Below are 14,920 nucleotides of genomic sequence, written 5' to 3'. Positions count from 1 at the left end.
TTTTCTTTCTTATATATAATTTTTCATATTTTTATATCTAACATTTTATTAAACTTTCTTCTTCACATAAATAGCCGATAACTTATACCGGAATATTGGTATAAGTTATCGGCTATCGGACCTAACCTCCACAGAGTATCGGTCCTAAAAAAATCAATATCGGGCCCTAATATTATATATATATATATATATATATATATATATATATATATAGATTAGTTAGGAGTAGCCGTATTAGTCCAGTGATGCAAAAAGCAAAATCATCGGTAGTTGCAGTATCTTGTAATACCTTTTTTATTGGACTAACAAGATTTTTGTAGAGACAAGCTTTCGGGATTCCTCCCTTTATCAAGTCATAAGCATTTCTGAGCTCACAAGGAGAAAACACAGGTTCTATCTCACAAAATATGCAGGGGTTAAAACAACATTAGTGGAGAATGGACATTAAGTTGGGCCATAAATTGTATAGCAATAGGACGATAGATACAGATAAGGATGAGGAGGGGGGGGGGGGGGGGGGCTGGAGAGCAGAGGTGAGAATAGTGGTTACGCTGGACAGACAATTTTACTACAGAACCATAGACTGAAGATAAGACTAGACAGGGGAGGGGGAGCAGGGGTGTGATGGTGTTAGAGCAGGGAGAGAGTAGAGAGATTAGCAAAGGTTATAGGAAATTTTGATAATGGGATAAGAAGCTTAAATCCACATTAAGTCCTCTGTTCTTGGAGTCATAAAGAACTATCATTTTGGCTTCAAATGTCTTTCTTTCCTGGGTGTTCTTGAAGTTTCCTTTCAGGATCTTGATTTTGAGGTCCTGTAGGGAGTGACCTGTTTGGGTGTAATGGTGTCCGACTGGGGTGCAATAGTCCTTTTCTCTATGGTTGTTGATGGACGATCTGTGGAGGTTCATCCTTTTATTGAGTGGCTGACTGGTCTCACCAATGTAACATCCCAGGTCACACTTGGTGCATTGTATCATGTAGACTACATTCTCTGTGGTGCAGGAGTATTGTCCCTTGATGTTGTATGCCTTGTTGTTGTGGGAGGCCTCAGAATTTGTGCAGATGTGTTGACAGAGTTTACAGTGCGGTTTGGCACAGGGTTTGGTCCCATTGTCTGTATCTGATGTGTCTGTGGGTAGTTTCCTATTGACCAGTTTTTGTTTTAAGTTGGGTGGTTGTCTGAAGGCCAAGATGCTTGTAATACCTTTTATATTGGACTAACAAGATTTTGTAGAGACAAGCTTTCGGGATTCCTCCCTTTATCAAGCCCTTTATCAGACTCACAACCAGAAATACAGCCCTCAGATCATCACCAAACTTATAGAATTCATTCTCACACACAACTACTTCAGCTTCAACAATGAAATATACCTACAGACGATGGGAACTGCTATGGGGACCAAGATGGCACCACAATATGCCAATCTGTTCATGGCTTACCTTGAAGAGCGATTCCTGAATACCCAAATTCACAAACCCTACAGATACTACAGATACATTGATGATATTTTCATTGTTTGGACTGAAGGAGAGGATAAACTCAAACAATTTCATGATGCCTTCAACACATTTAATCCATCCATCAAACTCAAAATGGACTTCTCTACAGAAAGTGTAAACTTTCTGGACACCACTGTAACTATAAACAAGGACACAATACAGACATCTGTATACAGAAAGCCCACAGACCGATCCAGCTATCTACACAATTCAAGTTCCCATCCGTCCCACACCAAGAAAGGCATCATATACAGCCAAGCCATCAGGTACCACCGCATCTGCTCCAACCCTGATGACAGAGACACACATCTACAAACGCTAGCTGAGAAATTTAAACAAAAAGGTTACAAACCAAGGACCATCCATAAGAAAATCCACTCTGCTCTTCAAACACCACGTGAACACCTGCTGCAATACAGAGAGAAACAAACCTCATCACGCATACCACTGGTAACCACATACAATCCCACCCTTGAGGAAATACGCAAAATCATCAAGGACCTGCAGCCAATACTAGCAGAAGATGAGGTGTTAAAGCAAATCTTTCCTGAACCACCCATCTTGGCCTTCAGACAACCACCCAACTTAAAACAAAAACTGGTCAATAGGAAACTACCCACAGACACATCAGATACAGACAATGGGACCAAACCCTGCGCCAAACCGCGCTGTAAACTCTGTCAACACATCTGCACAAATTCTGAGGCCTCCCACAACAACAAGGCATACAACATCAAGGGACAATACTCCTGCACCACAGAGAATGTAGTCTACATGATACAATGCACCAAGTGTGACCTGGGATGTTACATTGGTGAGACCAGTCAGCCACTCAATAAAAGGATGAACCTCCACAGATCGTCCATCAACAACCATAGAGAAAAGGACTATTGCACCCCAGTCGGACACCATTACACCCAAACAGGTCACTCCCTACAGGACCTCAAAATCAAGATCCTGAAAGGAAACTTCAAGAACACCCAGGAAAGAAAGACATTTGAAGCCAAAATGATAGTTCTTTATGACTCCAAGAACAGAGGACTTAATGTGGATTTAAGCTTCTTATCCCATTATCAAAATTTCCTATAACCTTTGCTAATCTCTCTACTCTCTCCCTGCTCTAACACCATCACACCCCTGCTCCCCCCTCCCCTGTCTAGTCTTATCTTCAGTCTATGGTTCTGTAGTAAAATTGTCTGTCCAGCGTAACCACTATTCTCACCTCTGCTCTCCAGCCCCCCCCCCCCCCCCCCCCTCCTCATCCTTATCTGTATCTATCGTCCTATTGCTATACAATTTATGGCCCAACTTAATGTCCATTCTTCACTAATGTTGTTTTAACCCCTGCATATTTTGTGAGATAGAACCTGTGTTTTCTCCTTGTGAGCTCAGAAATGCTTATGACTTGATAAAGGGAGGAATCCCGAAAGCTTGTCTCTACAAAATCTTGTTAGTCCAATAAAAAAGGTATTACAAGATACTGCAACTACCGATGATTTTGCTTTTTATATATATATATATATATATATATATATATATATATATATATATACACACACACACACACATATACATAGGAATATGCAAAGCAGCTCGTCACATTCCCTGGACATCAGCTTTAGCTCCAGTTACGGAATCTGGATTCCATAACTGGAGCTAAAGTTGATGTCCATGGAATGTGATGAGCTGCTTTGCATATTCACTTTCCTAGAAAGCCCTTGGAAAGCCTTTTTTGAATCCCCATACACCAGAAGTGATGCCTCTCTAAGAGAAATACTTTGATATATATATACACCATATATATATATATATATATATATATATATATATATATATATATTTTTTTTTTTATATATATATATGTTTATACTTGCAGGGTAAAAGTAGAAAAAAATAAGCAATTTTCTAAAAAAAAAAAAAAAAAAAGAAAAGAAAAAGAAAATAAATGAAATGAAGCACAACTAAAGTTTTCAACTGGTGCCAGAAAGTTAAACAGATTTGTAAATTACTTCTATTAAAAAATCTTAATCCTTTCAGTACTTATTAGCTGCTGAATACTAATGAGGAAATTCTTTTCTTTTTGGAACACAGAGCTCTCTGCTGACATCACGAGCACAGTGCTCTCTGCTGACATCTCTGTCCATTTTAGGAAACTGTCCAGAGCAGCATATGTTTGCTATAAGGATTTTCTCTTACTCTGGACCGTTCTTAAAATGGACAGAGATGTCAGCAGAGAGCACTGTGCTCGTGATTCAGCAGAGAGCTCTGTATTCCAAAAAGAAAATAATTTCCTCTGTAGTATTCAGCAGCTAATAAGTACTGGATTTTTTAATAGAAGTAATTTACAAATAAAATCTGTTTAACTTTCTGGCACCAGTTGATTTTAAAAAAAAGTTTTCCACGGGAGTACCCCTTTAATTGTTACACAAGACTGGCACAGAGGCTCATTATTAAAGTCTATACTTGAGACGCTATCACATTCCCACCATGTCTTAGGAATGCAAGCACTGACCAATACTCCTAGTGAGAAACATATATAAAAATAATAGATATGTATTGATGTCCTGTACAATACTTAACAGTATATGACAATATCATATGTACTACTGATTACCTTATATATATTATTAATGGGACAAACATTTTTGTTTCACAGTTTCTTATCTACCCGTCTCTCTATTCACCCCCCTAACTTAGGTGAGTTGTGCTAGTGGCGTCTAGAGCAGGGGTGTCAAACACGCGGCCCGCCAGACCTCGTCATGTGGCCCGCCGCCAGCCTTCACCTTTAATTTCGCTTTAAAAAAAAAAAAAAACGCCTCTTCAGCGCATGCGTAGCGATCCTCCTTCGGTCCTCTGCCTCTATGGTTGTATGCACGGTACGTCAGTGACGTCCCGTGCGTACAACCATAGAGACGCGGGAGGAACAGGAGGATGGCATGATCATCGCAGGAGGATGCGTGCAGGCCCTGGTAATTGACCGGCGGCACGTTATCTACTTCAGCGTTTCGGTCACCGCTCGACCGGTCCTGGCACCTACTGCTATGGTCCATAGGCCATAGCAGTAGATGTGACCCCGGGCGGGAGGAGCGGTGACCGGATCACAGTGGGGGCAGCACACAGACATACAGCCTCCAGCCATACACTGTATATGGCTGGAGGGTGTATGTGTGGGGAGGGAGGAGGGGGGGGGGGGGTTCTGCCAACCTAATATAGGGGGGAACTATACTACCAACTAATGTGGGGGAACAAGCTGGCAACTAATGTGGGGGAACATGCTGCCTACCTAATGTGGGGGGGAACTATACTGCTAACCTAATGTGGGGGAACATGCTGCCTACCTAATGTGGGGGGAACTATACTGCCAACCTAATGTGGGGGGAACTATACTGCCTACCTAATGTGGGGGGAACTATACTGCCAACCTAATGTGGGGGAAAAATATACTGCCAACCTAATGTGGGGGGAAACTATACTGCCAACCTAATGTGGGGGGAACTATACTGCCTACCTAATGTGGGGGGGAACTATACTACCAACCTAATGTGGGCGAACATGCTGCCTACCTAATGTGGGGGGGGGGGGGGGAACTACTAGGTACTGTACATTGCGGTAGGAGGGGTAGTCTTATATGGCGAGTATATCCCAAACTCTACATTTTTACTGTAAAAGTTGGGGGTCGTCTTATACACCAAGTCGTCTTATACACCGGAATATACGGTATGAAGGCTGACCAAACTGCTGATGCGGCCCCCCCGATGAATTTGAGTTTGACACCCCTGGTCTAGAGAATTTGGCTAACTAGTCTTCTCATGTCTTATCTCAGCAGCCATTAATATCTAAGGAGACAATGGGGAAGATTTATCAAAACCTGTCCAGAAGAAAAGTTGCTGAGTTGCCCATAGCAACCAATCAGATCACTTCTTTCATTTTTCTGAGGCCTTTTCAAAAATGAAAGAAGCGATCTGGTTGATTGCTATGGGCAACTCAGCAACTTCTCCTCTGGGCAGGTTTTGAATCTCCCCCAATGAGTACATTCCTCTGTCAGACTGGCACATTTGTAGAGAAGAAACTTTATAAGTTGTGGCCTTTTGATGAACTTACTTGGGCCTACTTAGAATATATACAAAATGGCTAACACATACAAGATGTCTGACCTATTGAACATAATGATCCATTTTTGGGGCATAAAATTAGCACAGCATCATATACAAAGCGCGTCAAACCTAATACAGATTGTAACAGAAACTTGATAAAAGGAGAAAGAAGCATTTTTGTCCAATAAGTTATATTACAAAGTATCTTATACTCACTTGTGCTATTGATCATTTCAAAGTTTGTTGAACTGGCAGTGTGTATTTAAAGATTTGTTTGAATTGGCTGAAGGTTAGGTTGTTCTCTCTGTTTAGATGTTCTTAGTATTTCCTCTAACACAAGATATTCACAAAATATGTGTTCATGTCAACATTTCACACCAGCAAGAACTATGTCAGGTCTTTTATGTAAAATATCTTGCTCTTATCTAAAAAAAATAGGCCTGGACAAGAACTGTTTTGCATTCATGACATGCCAATATACCATACTATGCATAATAAGGGAAATGGATACTATTTGGATTTTTATGCAATGATATTTCTTAGAACAACAAGACCCTTTAGTGCTTAAAGGGGGTACTCCGGTGAAAACCTTTTTTCTTTTAAATCAACTGGTGGCAGAAAGTTAAACATATTTGTAAATTATTTCTATTAAAATATCTTAATCCTTCCTGTTCTTATTAGCTGCTGAATACTACAGAGGAAATTATTTTCTTTTTGGAATGCTCTCTGATGACATCCCGAGCACAGTTCTCTCTGCTGACGTTATAATAATAATAACACTTTATTTATTGCTGTCCTTAGTGGGATTTGAACCCAAGTCCCCAGCACTGCAAGGCAGCAGTGCTAACCACTGAGCCACCATGCTGCCCTTAGCATACATCTGCTATACATCTGCTATGCATGGTTGCTAAAATGGACAGAGATGTCAGCAGAGAGCACTGTGCTCGTGATGTCATCAGTGTTCCAAAAAGAAAGGAATTTCCTCTGTAGCATTCAGCAGCTAATAAGTACTGGAAGGATTAAGATTTTTTTATAGAAGTAATTTACAAATATGTTTAACTTTCTGCCACCAGTTGATTTAAAAGAAAAAAGGTTTTCACTGGAGTACCCCTTTAAAGCCATCCATGCTATTATTCATATTCTGGTTATTTCAATGGACTATAATACGGAATATAAATAAAGGCTGTCCTGTATGGAAAACCTCTTTTAAGGTTTTCATGAACTATAAGAGAACACAATATCCATTTTTCATTTCTTTAGTAGGCACAACATTATAAATGTTAGCACTGCATTTTACTAGAACCATTTTTTTATTTCAAGTACAGGAGCTTTTTCACATTTTTTATTTACTTTATGTTACACTTCTTTTTTTTTTACACTAGTTATTTATTTTTATTTATTTATTGCTATGCACGGATCAGTATTATCGGCAATCTTCTTCTCTGGTCTGCTGGAAGAAGACCCCAGGATAACGGCCGGAGCAGGTGAGAGGACCTCTAGCCACCATGTTGGATGATTGGATCCCCTGCGGCTGTTTCGCGATCCGTCCATCCATTAAAACGCCTGCATTGCCACAGATGCCGTGATCTGTACGGAATCTAAGGGGTTAATGGAAGACATCAGCACGATCGCTGATGTTCGCCATTACCAGCGGGTCCCCGGCTGCTGATAGCAGCTGGGACCTGCCACGCAGGACGTAAATGTATGTCCTAGTGTGTTAAGTACCAGGACACCAGGATGTACATTTACGCCCTGTGTCATTAAAGGGGTACTCTGCCCCTTGACATCTTATCCCCTATCTAAAGGATAGGGGATAAGATGTCTCATTGCGGGCGTCCCGACGCTGGGGACCCCCGCGATCTCCCTGCTGCAAACGGCGTTCGTTTAGAGCAGGGGTGTCAAACACCCGGCCCGTGGTCATGTGGCCCACTGCCGGCCGCCAGCCTTCCCCTTTAATCTCGCTTTAAAAAGAAAAAAAGAAAGCCGCCTCTTCAGGGCATGAGCGGCGATTATCTTCTTCAGCATTCTGTTCACCGCTCAACCGGTCCTGGCACCTACTGGTATGGTCCATAGGCCATAGCAGTAGATGTGACCCCGGGCCCGAGGAGTCGTGACCGGTTCACAGTGGGGGCAGCACACAGACATACAGCCTCCAGCCATACACTGTATATGGCTGGAGGCTGTATGTCTGTGGGGAGGGAGGGAGGGGGGGGGGGTGCTGCCAACCTAATGTGGGGGGAACTATACTGCCAACTAATGTGGGGGAACATGCTGCCTACCTAATGTGGGGGGAACTATACTGCCAACCTAATGTGGGGGAACATGCTGCCAACTAATGTGGGGGGAACTATACTGCCTACCTAATGTGGGGGGAACTATACTGCCAACCTAATGTGGGGGGAACTATACTGCCTACCTAATGTGGGGGGAACTATACTGCCAACCTAATGTGGGGGGAACTATACTGCCAACCTAATGTGGGGGGAACTATACTGCCAACCTAATGTGGGGGGAACTATACTGCCAACCTAATGTGGGGGGAACTATACTGCCAACCTAATGTGGGGGGAACTATACTGCCAACCTAATGTGGGGGGGAACTATACTGCCAACCTAATGTGGGGGGGAACTATACTGCCAACCTAATGTGGGGGGGAACTATACTGCCAACCTAATGTGGGGGGGAACTATACTGCCAACCTAATGTGGGGGGAACTATACTGCCAACTAATGTGGGGGGAACTATACTGCCAACCTAATGTGGGGGGAACTATACTGCCAACCTAATGTGGGGGGAACTATACTGCCAACCTAATGTGGGGGGAACTATACTGCCAACCTAATGTGGGGGAACATGCTGCCTACCTAATGTGGGGGAACATGCTGCCTACCTAATGTGGGGGAACTATACTGCCAACTAATGTGTGGAGGAACTATACTGCCAACTAATGTGGGGGAGAACTATACTGCCAACTAATGTGGGGGAACATGCTGCCTACCTAATGTGGGGGGAACTATACTGCCAACTAATGTGGGGGAGAACTATACTGCCAACTAATGTGGGGGAACATGCTGCCTACATAATGTGGGGGGAACTATACTGCCTACCTAATGTGGGGGGGGGGGACTATACTGCCAACCTAATGTGGGGGAACATGCTGCCTACTAATGTGGGGGAACATGCTGCCTACCTAATGTGTGGGGAACTATACTGCCTACCTAATGTGGGGGGGAACTATACTGCCAACTAATGTGGGGGAACATGCTGCCTACCTAATGTGGGGGGAACTATACTGCCTACCTAATGTGGGGGGGGGGAACTATACTGCCAACCCAATGTGGGGGAACATGCTGCCTACCTAATGTGGGGGGAACTATACTGCCTACCTAATGTGGGGGAAACTATACTGCCTACCTAATGTGGGGGAAACTATACTGCCTACCTAATGTGGGGGAAACTATACTGCCTACCTAATGTGGGGGGGAACTATACTGCCAACCTAATGTGGGGGGAACTATACTGCCAACCTAATGTGGGGGGAACTATACTGCCAACCTAATGTGGGGGGAACTATACTGCCAACCTAATGTGGGGGGAACTATACTGCCAACCTAATGTGGGGGAACATGCTGCCTACCTAATGTGTGGGGAACTATACTGCCTACTTAATGTGGGGGGAACTATACTGCAAACCTAATGTGGGGGGGAACTATACTGCCTACCTAATGTGGGGGGGGGGAACTATACTGCCTACCTAATGTGGGGGGGAACTATACTGCCAACCTAATGTGGGGGGAACTATACTGCCAACCTAATGTGGGGGGAACTATACTGCCAACCTAATGTGGGGGGAACTATACTGCCAACCTAATGTGGGGGGAACTATACTGCATACCTAATGTGGGGGAATATGCTGCCTACTAATGTGGGGGAACATGCTGCCTACTTAATGTGGGGGGAACTACAAGGTACTGTACATTGCGGTAGGAGGGGTAGTCTTCAATGGCGAGTATATCCCAAACTCTACATTTTAACTGTAATAGTTGGGGGTCATCTTATACGCCGGCATATACGGTATGTGCATAGAGAATGCATTGTAAACCGTATTCCAAATGTTGTGTACGGTTGCAGCCGTTTTGCCGATTTTTCAACCGTAGGCAAAAACGCTGTCGACCACGTTTTTGCCTCGGGTTGGAAAACCGTATGCGATTCTTTTAACATTGTTGTCTATGAGAACCGTACACAGAATTTCAGAATACGGTTGCACACGTTTTTCTAATCCGTTTTTGGAGTTGACACATGCGCAGATTGGAATTTCAATAGAACAATAATAACTTTATTAAATTGCTGGAAAACTAATTCCAACAAAATAGCAAAACCGTTGGCAAAAACCGATGCAAACGGATAGAATCGTACGGGGAAAAACCGTATATGTTTTCATTTGGAGTCATAAGGTTGTATACGGTTTTTGCCATACGTTTTTTAGCGGATAACCGTATACGGTAACCGTATTTGAAAAACGTGGTGTGAACCCAGCCTTAAATAGCTTAGGTCGACATTTCCCTAAACAGTTGCAAAACAGACAAACTGTTGGAAAATACTGACTTAAATAATAAATCCTGATTGCAGTACCGTGTTTTTACATTAGGTTTTTCAAGACCATAGTTTTTTCCAAATTTAAGTCAATGAATCTAAAACACGTGTTTTTTAATTTTTTTACATTTCTGTGGGTAAATGAGAAAATAAAAAACACTTATGATATTTACAAGTTATGTCTAGAAATGACATTTTACAGTGCAAAAACCACAAAAAATAAAAAATAAATAAAACCAAACAGTTTTATGCTAGGCGTGAACAAGGTATGCGCATTGACATGCCTGTTGGAAGTACCGTATTGCTCTGCGCTCTGTAACGTGTCTACTATTTGGATTCCGTTCAAAGTTAAACAGGATTCAGCGGCATCCAAATCCATGAAAAAGTCAAATCCCACAGTCAAATAAGGGATTATAAGCAAAGTCTAACAAACTTTGCGGAGAATGGTTCTGGTAAGTCTCATTACCACAGTACTTTATATACAGCGACTTTCATCAACATGGTCAATTTAGGAAATTACTGCTATTTTATGAACACTATATGCACAATAAATCTAAGACTATCCTCTCGCCAATGTTTTGTTCTCTAAAGCTGTGGTCACACAATAGTGTTTGTAGTATACTGCATTTACCCCCCTTTTTGCCAAATCTAGGTTTAAAAGACTGAACCAGACAGATTACATTTGATACATTCTTGGGTTTATTAAAGGGGTTATCCAGGCAAAAACTTTTTTTTATATATCAACTGGCTCCGGAAAGTTAAACAGATTTGTAAATTACTTCTATTACAAAAAATCTTAATCCTTCCAATAGTTATTAGCTTCTGACGTTTTCTGTCTAACTGCTCAATGATGATGTCACGTCCCGGGAGCTGTGCATGATGGGAAAATATCCCCATAGGAGCTGCACAGCTCCTGGGACGCGAGTCATCAGAAAGCAGTTAGACAGAAAATAGCAACTCAACTTCAGAAGCTAATAACTATTGGAAGGATTAAGATTTTTTAATAGAAGTAATTTACAAATATGTTTAACTTTCCGGAGCCAGTTGATAAATATAAAAAAGTTTTGGCCTGGAATACCCCTTTAACCCCTTTCTTAACCCCTTAAGGACAATTTTATTTTTACGTTTTTTCTTCCTCGCCTTCAAAATATCATAACTCTTTTAAATTTTCATGCACACACTAGTATGAGGGCTTGTTTTTTGCGCGATCAGTTGTCCGTTGTAATGCCATCACTCACTTTACCATAAAATGTATGGCGCAACAAAAAAAAAAATACAATTTGTGTGGGGAAATTAAAAAGAAAACTGCCAATTTGCTAATTATGGAAGGTTTTGTTTTCACGCCGTACAATTTACGGTAAAAATGACCTGTTCTTTATTCTGTGGGTCAGTACAATTAAAATGATACCCATGATTACATTCTTTTCTATTACTGTTGCACTTTATATATATATATAAAAAATATATATAAAATCGCAAACTTTTTAAACAAATTAGTATGTTTAAAATCCCTCTATTTTGAAGACCTATAACTTTTTTCATGAGGGCTCATTTTTTGCACTGTGATCTGTACTTTTTATTGATACCAAATATTAAAAACTTAATACATTTTTTATATATTTTTTGGAATAAAATGTTTAAAAAAAAGCAGCAATTTTTGCCTTTTTTTTTTTAAACGTTCACTGCATGGTATCATTAACCTTATATTTTAATAGTTCAGATATTTACGCATGCGGCGATAAATATGTTTATAAAAAAAAATTTGTACACTTTTGGGGATGAAATGTGGAAAATGGGACAATTTACATTTCTATTGGGGGAGGGGATTTTACACATTTATTTTTACTTTTTTTTTTTTTTACACTTTAATAGTCCCCATAGGGAACTATTTATAGCAATCATTGGATTGCTAATACTGTTCAGTGCTATGCATAGGGCATAGCACTGATCAGTGTTATCGGTCATCTTCTGCTCTGGTCTGCTCCATCTTAGACCAGAGCAGAAGACCTGTGGAAGGCAGCAGAGGCAGGTGAGGGGAACTCTGGCCTCCATGCTGGATGATTGGATCTCCGCGGCAGTGCTGCGGGCAATCCGATCATCTATTTCAGTGACTGCAGCGCTGCAGATGCCGTGATCTGTATTGATCACGGCTATCAGCAGCCGGGACCTGTCACACATGACCCGAGCATCGCTCCGATACTCGCAGTAACGTATAGGGCGTAAATGTATGTCCTTGTGCGTTAAGTACCACCGCACCAGGACATACATTTACGTCCTGTGTCGTTAAGGGCTTAAAGGAGAACTATCACAAAGCAAAACTTATCCCCTATTCAAAGATAGGGGAAAGTTTCAGATCACAGGGGTCCAACCACTGAGACCCTGGGAACGGGGTGTGTTGACCCCCGCCCAAAGCGGAGGCTGATACGCCCACCTCCATGTATCTCTATGGGAGAACTGGAGATACAGCATTTCTGTATTTCTGGTTCTCTCAGAGATGCATGAAGAGCGCGTGTCAGCTGCCGCTTCGTGCAGGGGTCGACGCGTTCCGTTCTCAGGAGAGCTGGGGTTCCATGCAGGAGATCGCGGCAGGTCCCAGCGTTAGAAACCCCCGCGATCTAAAACTTATCCCCTATCCTTTAGAAAGAGTATAGGTTTTTCTTCATGATACTTCTCCTTTAAATAAAATGCAGACAACAAATGCATGACAAGTAGAAACCGCAGCCTAAAAGTAGACACACTGGGGGGGGGGAATATTCAAAAACTTGTGTTATTAGGATTTTTTTTTTTTTTTTTTGCACCTCAAAGAGAGTTAACTGTGCCTCATTTTCAGAAGTGTGTTTGGTCTTTTGAAAATTTGGGGCAAATAGCACATGATTTAATACCTAGCCACGGCTAACAAGACTAAATCAGGTGCTAAATATCTGAATATGGCGCTAACAATGTGCGCCAAATTTTAAGCAAATGTGGCACAGATAAAGCAAAAAAAAAAAAAAAGTGGTGCTAATTTCTTTGAATAACCCCCCCCCCCCCCCCCGTTCCCCTGTCTAATCCCCAGCTTTAGATGATAGAAAATACTAAATGCAAAGCAGACAAAAACATTAACAACACAATACAAGTAAGAACTAGAAAAAACAACTATATTAAAACACGGTCATAAAAAACAACTTTTGACTATGCCGCCCACTTCTCTGGATAATAACTCATGATCTCAGTAGTGAGACCCGGTGCCTCATATAAATATTAATAAATACATTTTGCATTTCAATTTTGAGCATATTAAAAGGTCTCTGCTTACTGTCAACGGGAATGTTACTAATATCATTCTGATACTGAAAATCCATCACGACCCAAAAGCTCTCTCGGAGAGGGTTTGCTACAATGTATCCCCGTCTATGTTTTCTCTGTGAGCTAAACACATGCTGAGGAAAAGTAGAACCGTTACTCATAGCAACCAATCAGATCCTTTTTTGTTATTTTAATGAGACCTCTCCAAAATGAAAGAAGTTATCTGATTGGTTGCTATGGGCCACTGCTTCTCTTTTCCTCTGCACAAATTTTGATAAATTTCCCCCTCTATATATATTCTACAATTAAAGTGACTGTAATATGTACAGGACTATATTACTGATATCAAGAGCACGTATTATAACATCTAGAGAATGACATTTAATAGCCTTGTTGGCAATCAAAATAAACATAGCAGACATTGCATTATATTGCAGACTGCTCTAAGAGTTTATATATAAGATTAGGAGGTATCAGTAAGTTACTCCACTACTAAGTACTTTATAAATGGAAATATAAGAGCTGATCTATGATCCATGAAGCATGAACAAAAGCCTGTTATTACGGATCACTTCTCTTCTGTTTTTAATAACTAGAAAAAAAAAATTAGGTCAACAGCTCCCCCTAGAGTATGCAAATTATAGGTACAGTATACAAATAATTGTTGCTATATACTCAGCCAGGCACAAAGGAAAAAGATATGAGGCTTGCTTATATACTGTAACTAACAAAAAATAAATAAATGTATTTTACACTTTATATTAACCCATTTATGATGCAGACTATTTTGGCCTTAAAGGGGTTATCCACCATAAGTTGATTTTAGTATGTACCTGGCAGACAGTAATGGACATGCTTAGGAAGGATCTGCACTTGTCTTGGGGTTAAATGGCTATGTTGTGAGATTACCATAACTGTGGCTAGCTTTTTGTGAACTGGTATTTCCTGTTTGACTTTTCTTTTTTTGACTACAAATCCCATAATTCCATTTTCCTCCCTCCCACACATCAGTAACGCCACCCATTGAAACATAAATGAGCAGCATCCATTCAAAAGACATGTGGTTTTCAATCAGGGTGCCTACAGCTGTTGCATTAGTTGCAGATTGATCATAGTCATTTTGTATGCTGATAAAAATAAAAAATTAGAGTGAAAATCACATAAGAATTGTGAGAAAACCATCAGCCACAGGTACAGACACGATATTATGAACTACACTAACTTTACAGCCCCTGTAGCATAGTCAAATAAAAAAAAATCCTAGAATACCCCTTTAAGGACAAAGGCTCATTTTCCAAATTTGACCTGTGCCCCTTTAAGTGATAACTTTGGGATGCTTAAATTTATCCAAGTGATTCTTAAAATGTTTTTTCGTGACACATTTGGGGAGATTTATCAAAACCTGTGGGTGAACGGGTTACCGTTTTCCTTTAACTCCTTATGA

At 41.1% G+C, this 14,920-nt stretch overlaps 1 protein-coding gene across 1 annotated transcript in view; it reads right to left on the bottom strand.

Annotated features, from left to right (window-relative positions):
• PCSK7 (proprotein convertase subtilisin/kexin type 7) overlaps positions 1-14,920 on the bottom strand; it is a 68,781-nt gene that overhangs the window by 19,121 nt on the left and 34,740 nt on the right. The gene's annotated exons all lie outside the window — the stretch shown is intronic.

Source organism: Hyla sarda, chromosome 10, assembly GCF_029499605.1.
Source record: "Hyla sarda isolate aHylSar1 chromosome 10, aHylSar1.hap1, whole genome shotgun sequence".
Classification (NCBI taxonomy): domain Eukaryota; kingdom Metazoa; phylum Chordata; class Amphibia; order Anura; family Hylidae; genus Hyla; species Hyla sarda.
This window is presented reverse-complemented; position numbering and strand designations above follow the sequence as displayed.